Source organism: Ictidomys tridecemlineatus, chromosome 7 (genome assembly GCF_052094955.1).
Source record: "Ictidomys tridecemlineatus isolate mIctTri1 chromosome 7, mIctTri1.hap1, whole genome shotgun sequence".
Taxonomy (NCBI): Eukaryota; Metazoa; Chordata; class Mammalia; order Rodentia; family Sciuridae; genus Ictidomys; species Ictidomys tridecemlineatus.
Window position 1 is genome coordinate 163,772,293 of NC_135483.1, and position 15,152 is coordinate 163,787,444.

At 35.4% G+C, this 15,152-nt stretch overlaps 1 protein-coding gene across 2 annotated transcripts in view; it reads right to left on the reverse strand.

The window, feature by feature from the left end:
• Nucleotides 1-15,152, reverse strand: part of Satb2 (SATB homeobox 2) — a 178,698-nt gene that overhangs the window by 155,988 nt on the left and 7,558 nt on the right. The window lies entirely within an intron of this gene.

The window sequence follows — 15,152 nt, forward strand, 5'->3', positions numbered from 1 at the left end:
TAAATTTACTAGAAAAATAAAATGACTTACTTGTTCTACAGCCTTATATTTGCTTTTTGTCTCTGTCATGCTCTCACACACACACAGCATGCACTCACACATACATACACACACACACACACACACACACACACACACACACACACACACACATCCTGAGTCAGAGACAAGAAAGGAAATAAGCTGCCAGTAGTAACCTCTAGCCTTTTCTTCCTACCCTAAAATAATAAAGTTGAATGCCAAGAACTGCAACCAGAAACAGAAAGGAATAACGTTTCTCTCACTTCCGTGTTGGGGTCCCAGGGAAAACTTCAAAAAGAATCAAGTGTGTCTTTCCTACTCTCCCTTGTCCTTCACCTGCTCTCCAGGACACTGACCTTCAGAGCTAGGCCAGCCATGGTTTCCACATTCCATTTCAGCCTCCTACTCCCGCCAGGGTCTGATCTCAGAATTTTTAAGATTTATAGATAAAAAGACACTACACTTTGCTGGGGAATGGCTTTGTGGTCTCCTTATCTCTCAAATATATAGACATGCTTCGCCTAACATGGATATGTTCTGAGACATGCATGAGTAAAGGCCCTTGAGCAAACCTCACATCGTGTATTTAACCTAACATGGCCACAACATCACTAGGTGTAGAATCTTGTGGGCCTACTATCATATAAGTAGTCCATCCTGGGCCAAAGCATTATTATACAGTGCATGCTACCTTCACGGTAAAAGAAACATATTTTATCTCAAATAAACATAATGAAAGAAATTTCAGATAGTGTAATAAAAATAAGTAGAAAAAAATTTTTGTCACTAATTTTGGGAAAAATGGAAGTGCACTGATTGACTATGAGAGAGCTATATACTGATCCTCGGGTCAGCCAGAGGCCCTCAGGATTTCCCTAAACTGCTGCAGTTCCCCCCACCACCCCCTGACCCCCGCCGTATGCTTGTCAGCTCCAGATTCATTATAAAGGGTTTATTCACTTATTTGTGTTGTTAGTTTTGCTTGTCCTTAACTCTTACTATAAAGAAGCTGAGACAGAAGTGGAACAGCAGCAAGTTCTCAGGGATGTACAGGGGGACAGTCATGGTCAATTCTAAAATTAGGAGGAAGGACAAACTGAGCTATATATGCAAAAATTCGATTTTGTGTTTATCCATAATGCAGCTGTCACATGCAACTCAGGGTCAGACCCCCAACTAAAGTTTCAACAATAAAAATCCTTGAAACCTCTCCCAATATTTGCAGGGTTCATCGGAGTAGGGAATGATTATCAGAAAATATTTTATTCTCAGAATTCTCTCTGATAAAACCATACACTTCTTTGCAGTCCCTCAGGCTTATCTTAACTTTGGAAAAACGAACAAACATAGGTCAGGACAGGGATGGGAGAGTGAACGTCTCACTGATCACCCCAAAGGTTCAAAGTGGGCTTCAAGGGATAGGAAAGGGAGACTAGCTCTGGCCTTCCACACCTCTGATTCTAGGACTGTCGTCAAGCTGAGAGATCACAATTCAACCTGAAGCCAGGTCTGAAGGCTGAAGGATAAAATCCAGATCCCTAGGTCCAACTCAAACACGGAAATTCAGTGGCTAGATCTAGCTGGCCTGGTAGTTTGCAAACCACGGCTCACAGACACACAGGGAGTGTGTTGTGACAACTTCGGAAAGAAAATCAGAGCTATCCCTGGGAACCTGCCATGGCAAACCTCACCCACAGAACTGAATTCCCTGATGTCAGGTGTACCCGGCTTCCTACTGGCATGAGGGAGAGGTCCACTTTTAGTCAAGTCTGTGCTCTTCCATCCCCCGCCCACCCTGAGCCTGACCTATAGTGCTCCCAAAATAAACTGGTTTAGTTTAACAAAATGCTATTTCCAGTTAGACATCAATCACCACCATTAATAGGCAGCACTGATTCCGGTTTTTTCACAAAACTCCCCAGCTGTCAGACTTGTCCGCATCACTATGGGCCTCCTGCACTGCATTCAGCATCAGCTTTCTAGGAAATGATCTGCACAAGCAGATTCAGGGGCTCATGTCCTGTCCGTGGGAAGCTCGCCAGACCACAGGGCTGTGCATGTTCACAGTGGACACAAATGATTGGTGCATCAACATGAACTATCATAATGTATAGTATGTGACTCAAAAAAGTAAGCTACCTCGTGCTCAGGGGCTGCACATACCCAGGGGCCGTGGGGGTCTTGTCAGTAGTTCTTCCCTTGTCCCACACTGAGAGACTGCAGCATCTTTTTTAAATTTAGTAGCTACAGGGAAACAAAATGTTTGCTGATCCTGGAATAAATGCTTTTGTTTTTTCACGGAAGAAAAAGTAGAGGCACAAGTTTGGATATCACACAGAGTGCAAAGGTAAGGCATTCTGCTGAAGGACCCTTAATGTGAAAGTAAATTATGAAGGTTCTTTTCACAGGAGGTTAGAAATGCATACCTAACAAAGTCTTGGGACTCACTGGTGAGTTAAAAGGAACTATATCATAATTCACAAATACCAGGATTTCCATCCTCTGTTAAGTCAAATTTTATTCTGGAGGCTTCTAAGGGATAATTTTAAAATGGTATTTACATGGAGACCTATTTGCCTCTCCCCTCATTCTCATTATCCTCTCTGGAAAAGCTATTTGCAATCTGGAATCCCATGAGTCAAAAAAAAAAGGAGTCAATAAAAATGGTCCTTGTACTAACATTTGCTTCATCACCTCAGGTTTTAAATTCTGCCTAAATGTTATTTTATCTAATTCAAACAATTTTTTAAAATCCTTGATTAATTTCTCCAGTGTAGTGTTAAGGAAAGGTTAACTGTACTAAGGTTCTCTACAAAGGAATTAATAAAGGAATCAAGCGCTCAGCTCTCAATAAGACAAGACTACCCAGATTTCTAGTGGGAATATTTCATAGCACAAGCATGTTTTCTTTGGGGAGTTTAACTCACAAAAATTATTAAAAATTGAGATCAAACACTGGTGTAAATCCTCAAAGGAAATCATACTAGAGTGGAAAGATTTTTATCAAATGAAAAACTGAAAAGTAAAGTTTTTATAGCAAAAAATGAAAGGCTTTCTCCCTCACAAAAAGAAAACCCTACTGTCTATGTTTAGGATTCAAAGAGTAAAAGATCTATGGATGTTTAATAGGAGCATAGAAACGATCACCGAGAAATGAATGCAGACTTCACACGGCTCAGCTGTACTGGACTGGCAAACACCTCACCCTATCCCATCCACTAAGAGCCCCTCATTTGTGTACCCAACAAATGCCTGTTCAGAGGCAATATCATCCAGGCTCTTGAAAGAACTAACATTGGAAGGAAGAAGAGAAAAGAACAGGAGGATTGAGAGAGCCAGAAAGTCAAAATCATAGAGTGCATTTTCCAGATCCCTTAGGGGATACTGAGATCTCTGGTTTGCAATACATAGGATATTATTACTGTGACTCAGATCAAGTTAATAAAACCCAGCCTACAGAGCAGGGAAACTGTGGTCTGATGGAATACTTCCCAGACAAAATATTTTAAGTATACATGTACCTGTGTAATTTATAGCAATTACTTAAATAAGAAAAACAGAACAGAGAAGACTAGTATATTATTAATTTTTTTTCATTTTATGGTTCTAAGACATTTTCTTTATAATCTGTATAATTTATATAATTTCAAAAATAAAATACTAAATTTAATTTTTAAAAAACTAAAGAAACCAAGTAAGTTACTGCATAGAAATCCATTGAAATTCTTATTTTCACCTTTAAAATGATTAGCCAAAGGCTACTGCCCAAAAAAGGAATGTTATTCTACTTTTTTACTGTCTTTGAGAAGTGTTATCAAAGCAGCCTAAAGTAATTGTTTCCTGAACAAAAAAGTAAGAAACTGTCACGTCAAATAAAAAATAAAATTTTCATTTCCTCAAATGAAAAAAACATGGAAGATTAGCACAGTTGTGTTTTAGGGTTTGGGTTTGGTTTTTTGTTGTTGTTTTGTTTTGGGGGGGTAGGTTTTGTTTGTTTGTTTGTTGTTTGCAGTACTAGGCACTAAACCCCGGGAGCACTCTACCTTTAGTTTCATCCCCAGGCTTTTTTTTTTTGAGACAGAATCTTGCTAAACTCACCAGTCTAGCTTAGAACTCTCCATCCTCCTGCCTCAGCCTCCCAAACTGCTGGGACTATATAGTCTTGCACCACTGCGCCTTGCCTACAGTAGTTTAAATCGGGAGTGATTCCAGGTATGAACATCTCAAGCTCAAAAAGATTTCACTTCCCCTAAATTCCTTGGATTTATAAATTATTTAATTCGAAAACAATTTCTAAGTCTCAAAAAGAAGCATTTTAGTGTCAACCCTACCCTCACCCCAGGCCACATTTTCAAAACAGTGTTAATCTTGTGAGCTGAACACAAAATGGCAAAAAGACAAGCCAAGCACTCTCTTCCAAACCCCATACTGAGGGGAAAAGGGTTTCATTCGAGCTTAATTTAAAGGTATGGGTGTAGGTTTGTGAGAATACTTCAGAGTGGCCCACAAGGTAAGAGCAGCTATTTAATTTTCACGCCATCGCCGGCCAGATCTGGACGAGGATGATATGAGAAACTATACCTAACAGCTCCCATGAATTTAAGTTCATTTCTCTATTTTGTTAACAGATGAGGGATAGACAAACAGATCTGTTTTCAAGAGCAAGTCTGTGTTTATTATACATACCAGAGGCCGGCTGTGGGGAAGACGGCTTCACTGAGTCACTCTATCAAAGGAAGAAGAGAGCCGCATCTCAGAGCCTTCCTGGGTGAAAAAAGAACTGTCTCCCTCCACCTCACTTCCAAGCTATACATCAATCTTCAATGTAATTATGTTTGACAGAATATAAGCTCTTGGCAGTTAACTTGTTTACAATAAATGCTTAGTTTGGGTACATGGACTGGATTTCAGTCTAACAAATATCAAACACAAACCTACAACACAGTCCCATTATGGGGCTGAGAATTATTTTGCTATAAACCTTTTTATTGGGGGGCCGAAGGAATTACTTTGTAGCTTGTTTTCCACTAACCACTTGGAACAGTGTGAAAAATGGTACATTTATCCCCTTACCCTGTGTTAACTGGAATTCTATACATTCTGCACATTGCCACTGGTCAGGCCCCAGTTTTGCCATAATGGCAAAAAATACACATGAAATAGAATGGTTCTTACTAAGTCACGGCATTTCCTACAATTCTTTTTCTCCTCAAAGTCTCTTGGGGACTAATGAGCATTTGCAACAGCACTGGCAAACTTAAGATTTGGGTTTTTTATGTTTGTTTTTTTTGGGGGGGGAGGGATAGGGGGCTTAAAGTTAGCTGTAAAAATATGCTTAAGGCCCAAAGCTGCCACATGAATGAGCCTATAAATAGAGTTACTTTTGCTGTACATTACCTAGAGATTCATTAGAAAAGGGGAAAAATATCAAGATCACCTTATTTACTCTCATAAAGTGGCTTTATCTGCTCTTCAATAATAAACACATTTCAGTCTCCTAATACCATATTCTCCAGCTCTAAAGGACAAAATCTTGTCTGAAGGCATCTGAAGGTGTCTCGTAACCTGAAAGCTAGGCGACACTTCAGAGTCCTCTGGCTTAGCGCTGCCCTGCCCGGCAAATGCCTCACTCCTGGAGGGACTTTAATGAACAATCTGAACACCTCTGGGTCACAGACAATGCCGATAATTTATCTTTACTAGAATTCTCCACTTGTTTTTAATTTTCCAATACCATGAAATCACACTTCCATAATAATCCAACTATAACCACAGTATCAATATATAGAAAAAAATCACTTGGAAGAATTTTAGTATATTTTCCAAAATAGCTAATACTGGAAAATTCAGTCACTTTATAGTAAGAATCCAATTTTCTTCCTTCTAGTCAATGTTAAAATTGCAGGTGACATAAAATACTTTTTTATATCTCTCGGCTTCTAATTAAGAAGATAAATCACTGATTTATAAGGTTCATGGATCATCAAAAATTATTTTATAAAAAATGTCACCATATGACTTTCTCATATACAGGAGAGAAAAAGAAGAAAAGTATTCTCATTACATTATCAGCTTCACAGATCTTGCTACTATCAAAAGCATTAGTCTGCAGTGTGAATTAATGGAAAATTGTTAAATTCACCGAAAATAATCACTCTTTTTTTAAAAGTAAAGATGCCCCTTTAAAATCTTGACTATTTAATTGTGATTTACTTGGGGGGGTGGATCATAGAGAAGGTGATTGTATGAAAAAAAAAAAAAACACTTCTTATTATTGTACAACAAAAATTCCCTCCGAGGCAAAAAGACATTATGCCAAGTTCCACCCAGAATTAATGTTTAGGTTTAAATTGTAAAGTCCAGAAAAAACGGAACCACTAATAGACCCTTAAAGCTCGTGGCATTCATCAGCACTGTTAGGTTATGTAAATGTTAAAACTGAAAAACCCTTTGCTGACAAAAGTATTTTAATGAAGGCGCTATTAACTAGACTCTCTGGACTGAATAAAAATTTTAAAAAGCTTTTTTGGACTGTTGGATATAAATTCCACTCTGAAGGGGATGATTTTGTGCTTAGGACAGTTCTGAGATTACGAGACTCCCAACCAGGACTGTACACCGCCTATCTTATTCCTTTCGCTTTGCCACCCTCAGAAAGGTTTTTTAAGCATTAGACCCAAGAAAACTCTGAGCAACAGATCAAAGAAATTTCCCTTCTCAGTCTGTCAACTCAGTCCATCCTTGGGCTCCAGCTGCTCCGGTGGCCAGCAGTATCTGCAGTTTTAGTAGCCCCTCCAGGCGCAGGATGCCTGGGCTAATTCCACTGTCATCACCAGGTTTTCAGGAGCTCACAGTTTCCATAAAAAGAGTAGTAGCAAACATAGCTCAGGGCAAAGAAAACTAGCCACCGATCTTGGCTGCTGCCTGCCGGCTTGGAGTTGCTCAGAACCGGACTCTGGGGAAGGAGAGCTGGAAACCCAACAATGTTAAGGATTATCAATGTAATGGTTCAAAGGATTGCAGATTGCAGATCGAAGCCAGATCCTCTGCATCTCAAGTGACAGTCGATGTCACCTGAGTACATATCCAGTGATGTACATACATGGAAACGCAGGTTCCCCCACAAATCCATGCCTGCTAAGAAGGAAAACAGGGGGCTCATTATTTAGCCTTCTCTCTCTCTCTCTCTCTCTCTCTCTCTCTCTCTCTCTCTCTCTCTCTCTCTCTCTCCTGGTTAGGATTTTGGGAAGAAGAGCAGCAGGCCAGGGACAGCACCTAGCCCTTGCTTTGGCAGGGCTCTATCACAAAAGAAACAGACATTACCTCTGACTTCCATCTCTACAGGTTAAAAAGGGGTTAGGGCTTAGTTACACACCGCAGGTAGAATGTAAGAAAATGTAGTGTCCCTTGTCAAACTGTATATGAAAATAAAGTCAATGAGCACTTTTAATGTCTCCTGGTCAACCACCTCCCATGGGCTCCTCTCTGAACCTCCCAGAGAAGAACGAGAGCCAAATTGTTGCTCCCCAAAACAGATTTTAGCTAATAAGCACTACAAAATAAGCAAAAAAGCACTTCAGTTATTCTGCATCTTCTCCAAGACTAAAAAATTGTACATTGTGTGACAGGTCCACCTCATTTTTCTTAATGATGTTTTTATTATTCTTTCACTCAATTAAAGCAGAAATGGATATTGCATCTTCTGACTGTATAATTGTTATTGTAATCTGTTTTCGATCACTGCTTGGGAAATGGGTCCAAAACAACATAAACTCTCCACTGCCTCAGAAGACAAGTCATTTTCTTTTACTACGACACTTAAAGAGACATTTATCATGCTGCTCAGTTACCATCTTTGGATTATGACAAAAGAAAGTTCTTGTTCTGCTAACCCCAAAATAATATTTCAACAACACTGCAATTTGAAGTTTTTAATATGAATGTATTTTTCTAATAAGCTATTAAAATATGTCAATTTTGCCTATTTATATGAATAAATAATTAAAACAAATGTAATAAAAATGTTCTATTTTAATATAGGGCATAATTGGGGGTTCTAAACTATGGTTATTTTTACTCTATGCCTTTGGTCATTTTCCAGGAATCTTGGGTATGATATTTAACCAAATTTGCTCTCTTTGCAAAGAAAATATTTTCTTATGTTAAAAAAAGGCAATCATAATCAGTTATAAAAGAACTGATACACTTGCTTTCCAGCCAAATACAAAACCCAAGTAAATTATATTTTTTAAAGAAAGAAAAAGATAACTGTGGGAAATATGTTGAAATTCAAGTTGTTTCTATGATAAATGCCTGAAAATCACCTGTGTCAGATCTTGGTGCTTTAGAAAACATTTGCTCTAACTAGAGTCTCAATTTTTTTTTCTCGTATCTGTGCAAGTCTTCAAGGAAACAAAGACACTAAGCTGCTGTGCACATTTCATAACTATGCAACCATCAGTGGGCACCAAACCATTACTCTGATGTGAAATGCATTCATTTTTATAAATAGTTGCTTACAGTGCTTTCTTTAATTTTGTTACCTTTGCTGTTATGTCTTGCTACAGTTTAATAACCAACTGTGCTAGGATATAACTCCATTTCAATAATAAGGGAACTAGTTAGGGGCAGAACTAAATTTGTCTCCTATACTAGCAAATAATATCAGAAACAACTAAACTGAAATATATTTCCCCAGAGGATCTTACTATCCTAATGAGTCATAACCAGAGATAACAAGTATGTTTGCTATAGACTAATATGGCTTGCTGATAACTTTACTGCAAGCTTCAAATTCTTAAAATTTCTATTAATGCATTTTTCTGCACTTTAGGCATTTGTCAAACTAGTAACTATAACATCCACTACACTTTTTCTTTAAGTTTTAAAGTTAAAGCATCAATTAAAAAGGAGAAAAAAATCATACCATAAATCTAATTGCCATAATTACATACCTAAAAGCACATTTATGCATATTATGTCTTTCTATCTAGTTTTCTTTAAATCTAGAATTAAGTAAAACTTTACAAATAAAAAGCAAAAGACACAAGTTGTAGAAGGCAAACTTCTATGTCTTTCACTGCCATTTAATTATACTGATTTTACCACAATTTTTAAATCATTTGCTATTAAACAGCAAAACAATTCTGCTAATTGAAAAAATTATATAGAGTTCTATTATTTTGAAAACTCCATCATGAAACATTTTTACAGAAACACTATAGCCTGCCATGCCTATGGGCTTGTTTCCATGTTAAAAAAGAAAATAAATGTTTGGTTGATCAGTAACAATAAAGGAAGCAATGTGACTTCAGAAAATAGAAAAATGGTATACTAAAGAGGCTACATCTGTGGGTTGTTTTTGTGTGTGTGGGGTGTGTGTGTGTGTGTGTGTGTGTGTGTGTGTGTGTGAGAGAGAGAGAGAGAGAGAGAGAGAGAGAGAGAGAGAGAGAGAGAGAGAGAAAGTCCTCAAATGTCTGTTGTTTTAACTCATACCTCAATTCCACTCAGGGCGTCTACTTTGACTTTGAAATATCTATCACATTATCTTTAAGTAGTAGGATGATGAATCCTTTGTATATAAAGATCCATTTTTAACACAGAGACATTTTCAAAATCTCTACTACACTTTAAAATAAAAGGAATTCACAGCTCTCCTTACTGGCACCCGAAATTAATGCTAGAGAGCAGTAGTGATTCCAAGTGAGAAAAGACCTATACAATCAAAGTCAGCAGAGGGAAATCACTCATTTTCAAATTGCTATGAAGAAAAGAAGAAAACTAAAAGGCAAACTCTCTTCTTCATTTTTTGAGCTAAGCATAAAGGTCTCCTACTTGAAACCATTTTCAGTTATTTCCTTTTTTTTCCCATAAAATAATGAGTTAAAATTGATGGGTTAGATCCAACATTTCACTGCTGTTCTTATTCTTGGGGAGTAGGGGGAAAGGGGAACTTGCTGCCAAAGCTTCTGAAAAGAGAGTTTGGGCTGCTAATTTTCCGTTCACAAAATCTAAATTCTCCTTATGCATCTCACACACAACTCATGAAATAATATGAAACAGTATTATATCACTGCAAATTGAGACATTTTTATCAAAATAAAGAGTGATGATGCCAACATTTCATTTGTCATTTCCCACTTGTCACTTTTCACTGACAAACTGTTACACATACAACTTTTGTCAAATGCTCTATCTTTAAATATGTTCCAAAATGCCATTGTATCTCAGCATTCATGTAAGGAAGATAGTAAAAATTACTACGTAACTATACATTAGTTGTATGGGTTTTGAAACAGCCTACTTATTAGGTGAAAAATATGAAGATTTTTTTTGTTGATTCCCATGTTATGTAGGATGAAATCTGACTTCCTGAAATGAAACAAACTATGTAAATAGTTTATACATAAAATGTGGGGTTATTAGTTGAAAGAAACTTTTTTAATGGTGAGATGTTATGTCATTTTACCTCAACAGAAACTAACAACAACAAAAATAATCCAAGAGTATAATACAATTTGGTACTCATCTAACCCCTTTAATGTAAAATGTCTTCTTAAATATATGCATATAATTTGTTCCAATACTTAATGCTTTTTTTCAAAAGAAAGGAAACATAGGGGTTTTAAATTATCAAAGTAGAACCGCCAAGTTTCACTGCTTGCCATCTTGCCAGCTATACCAAATAATTACCAGTCTTACCTGGAATAAAACTGATTTACTTATTCTTAAAATGACTCAAATTCATATTCTTAGATATCTAATAAATGATAATTAGTCTGCTTTCCTTCCCTACAGAGACAGATGGGAAAAAAATTTTAAGGAAAAAAGAATGAATACAGGATATCTATACAGACTGATTCTGCTAGTTACAACTCCCCGGAAAAAGATGATTCTGCTTATTTTCTGAAGGGGTTAAAAAACAGATGCCTTAAGGGACATCTATGTAGTTCCAACACATACCACACATACACACACACACATTTCACTGCAGATGATCTTGAATATATAATGGTCAGTGGGTTTCTGCTGATGGAACATAAGGCTTCCAAAATTACTTGAAACACCAAATTATGCTCAGGACTTGGAGGGGCGGATACCCTATGTTCTGTTTAATGTGTATGTTCCATTGCATATATTTTTTTAACCAAGTATATCTTTATTTTAATAACAGGCCAAGGACTAAAAACACTTTAGAGAAGGGCTATTTTTCTACCTCAGCAAAACTACAGAAGAAATGCTAGATTGTTGGATGACCCCAAAGTCTAAGTTCACTCTATTTAAAAGAACTTAAACCTTAAAAAAATAATAATAATAATAAAAATGGGCAGGAGAGGTAACTACAGTCTTTTCTCTTCTGAAGCAATTATGAGTCCTTCCTACAAACATTATAGTGTTCATCTTTGGAAATGGAGTTTTCTCCATCTTTCCCATGTTGACAATTATATTTATAAATCCTTAAGTATTTCATACATTTCAATATAGAAATGTCTACACTCTTGTATCTGCAGTTCTTTCAAAGAACAAAATATCTATTATTGTTAACATAGTGTCTACACCTGACTTGAACTACGCTTCTTCACTCTTAATCTAAAAGGAAATGTTCCACATGTAGACAATTAAACTAACTGATGTTGTAGACAATGTTCAGCTCTAAATGAGGCCCTGCCTGACAATCTTGATCACATTTGCTCCCCTATTTGAACACCTCAATGTATAATGCATAATGATTTTTTCCCCTTGCAACAAGACAGTTAAGTTCTTGAAAGGGCTGCCTGGTAGCAAGCAGATCAGGTCTAGTGATCAGATAACTTCAACCTGCAGTTCTTTGATAACGTTAAATTGTTATTTTTTTAAAAAAAAATTATTTTTCAAAAATAAGCAATTGTTTTTCAAAAAAAGCAGATATCTCTACAAGATATTCCCAATGTTTAAATATTTTCCCTAAAATCTAGAACATTTACACCTCCAAAAATCATAAAAATTCATAGGAAAATGAAAAATAACAAAAAGATTTCTGATGTTTAATGCCTCCTATCAGCAAATACACCATCTGGTCTATTCAAGCGCTGTTCATTCAGTTTAAATAAAGCTGTCTGAAAGTTCTTCTTTAAGCCAAACATTAAAAAGCGAAAATGCTTGTGTTAACAATGAATGAAGCACAATAATTTATCGCTATTAAAGCACAACTGGCCAGCATCTTCCAGCAATCCAAGAGGGAGGCAGAATGCCTGGTTTCCTCTGGAAACTTGATTGGCTTCACTTTCATTCTGGGCTGCAGGTTGTATGGCTGAAGCATTCCATGCAGCAAAGCACTGGAGATAACTTATGCTAATGCAGTAAAAAAGGATCATCTGATTCTTACTTTCATTATCCTTAATAATCTCATCTTTTTCTCAACCTTCAAACAGATCTATAAGTTTTAATCAACAATTTCACAAATATAAATTTCCCCACCATTAATCATCCTTTTTCAAATTCCTTATGGAGTGAATTACTAGCTGAGAGGGGACGCCAATTCTAGTAAGTGAATGTTACCCAGCAGGGATATAAAGCTGTCAACACCACGGTGCTCTTGCCTGCTCTAAACATTCTCCCAGCCTTCATATGTTTTTTAAAGAGATATAAGCCTTTTTTTTTTCCTGAGGACCTTCTATAAAAGCTGAATGTCATTCACATCTGAGCACTTACATTTTACTACATACATGCTTTAAAACACGCAGCTTAAATAAGAGCAAAACATCCTAGTAAGTGTTAGAAAGACAAAGCAAAACTGATCTAGTTTCTGATAGAGCCTTCTGAAGCTAACCACATTGTAAACAATGCACTAACTTTTAAGTTTCCTTTTAAAACACAACCTTGGTGACTGTGGTAGAGTGTCTACCACCTTTACCAGTAAAATCCAAGCACTAAAATCATGTTCCCCCTTTTTATAATAAATATTTGGTTTTCATTAAAAATTTTTAAAACTCCCTTTTTTTCCCTAAAAAATTTGAATAATAGTAACATAATTTACCATTGCAACCAATGTATTTAAAAACATTTATCTATCTCACTGCTTATCAAAAATGGTAAGATAAATTGCTATTTTATCTACCAGCCAATTAACTTAATGATTTCTCCTATTTGTATGGGGAGAGTTTTTTAAAAAGAAGAACACTAAAGATTAACACATATGAGCTATCAAATTTTGAGCTCTGTTCTTAAAACATTTTATACCCATTTATGACAAAGATAAGACTGAATCTGAAAATGATAATAAATGATGAAGAGTTATAAATATTTTATAGTTATCTATGCTTATTATATTGCTTAAAAATTTTAAACAAACTGATGTAGAGTGGTAGAAATTAAATCTATTTCATATTTACCCCACATTAAAGAAAGACTTTCAATTAGAAAGTACCTCTAAGTAGGAATTTATTTAAACAGTTTTTAAAATTTAGAATGTGCATTTTTAAAAAGGATTGGCTTTACTCCAGTCTATATAGATGATTAAAAGTTACAAAGAAATTAAATTATTAACATCTTAATGTACATTTGGAAACTATATAAACTTAAACCCACAAAATAATTATTAACATTCAATGAGAAAGCTTTGTACTATCAAAATTTTATACTCTAAGTTATATTTTAAAGTTGTCTAAATTAATCTCTTTCAATACTACATAGAATAAAAGCTTTCTTTTAAAATCTTGTTTTAAAAAATCCTTTAAAATCTTCCACATGTAAACTATTCTAATCACTTTACTAATAAGTATTATAAATTGTATGAACTAAGACAAAATAAGTAAATGTTTATTTTCAGTTTGGGAACCTTCAATATTACTAAATTATGTTAAAACCTCAGAGAAGGTGACTAAAGCAGCTTATTGAAACAAATGTTATTATTTTTCATGAAGACAAAAATTTTAGTTTGTATCAGATTCACAATATCTGGTCTAATATAAATGACAGTTTCAAAAAAATTGAAAAGCAGTCACTATTTAACACCAAAGTTACCTCTGGTCAGTAAAAAGAGGCAGTTTCTTTCACAGTCAAATATGATATAAAAGGGGGAAAAGCAACCTTAATTTAGGGACACACAATTGGTAATAATTACATTTTAAAATGTTGACAGACTTCTTTGTATTTAGTGAATTCTGCTAGGTTTCACAAACACTGAAATTTTAAGTCCAAAGTTTTTTTACACATACAGGGCACTTTCAGAATATACTGCCTTCAAGAATTTCCGAAAAATTTTCAAACAAAATCAGCACTTACCATCTTGCATTTAGTCCTACTATATTCATTATATATTTTTGTTCATTATATGCATATGAATGATTTATATGAAAAGTCCAATATTGTGGCTTCAGTCTCAGGACAATACAATAATAAAACTCCACTCTTGAAAAGCGGATCACAAAACTACCAAGTTTTTTTCTGCTTCATTAAAAGTATATTTTCACAGCTCCAAAAGGGAAGATCTATAAGCCACTCTCTAGAACCTAATATATTTTTTTAAAACTTTGAAAATTAGGAAAATGAATGCTTTTCAAGGGACGTGATTAGTATAAAGAATTAAGACAAACCATGCTGAACATCTACCACAAATAAATATCAAAATAAGTTTCTAAAATGTCACTTTATAAAATGTATGCTTTTAACTCTTTAAAAGGGAATAGACATTTCAACCTAAGTATCTTACTTCAAAACACACAACAGGGACACGAAGAACATGGTGGTGGCAGCTTATCACTCAGCTTTGCCAGGGTTTTGTATTGTTTTAGGCCGCCCAATAACCAAGAATTATATTAAATAAGATACTGTTGAAATATTAGGTGGAAAAACCTAGATGTAAAATATTTAAAGGCATATTATCCCAAACCCAAATGCACAAAAATGTACCATGTAGAACAGTGCATTTTATATATAAAAGACAACTAAGCAACTGGCATATAAACCCTCCAAAATATTTTAATGTTTAAATTTAGTTTTATTTTATCAGATTTACTTTTACCAACCACTTTTAAAGAAAGTAGCTGTTTAAATAGTAAAAACAACAAAAGACTTTCTTTAAATAATATTAAATTATTGGGAGAGGAAATAGCAGGTGGCTAACAATGTTACCTTGCTATTTTCCTCTGTTC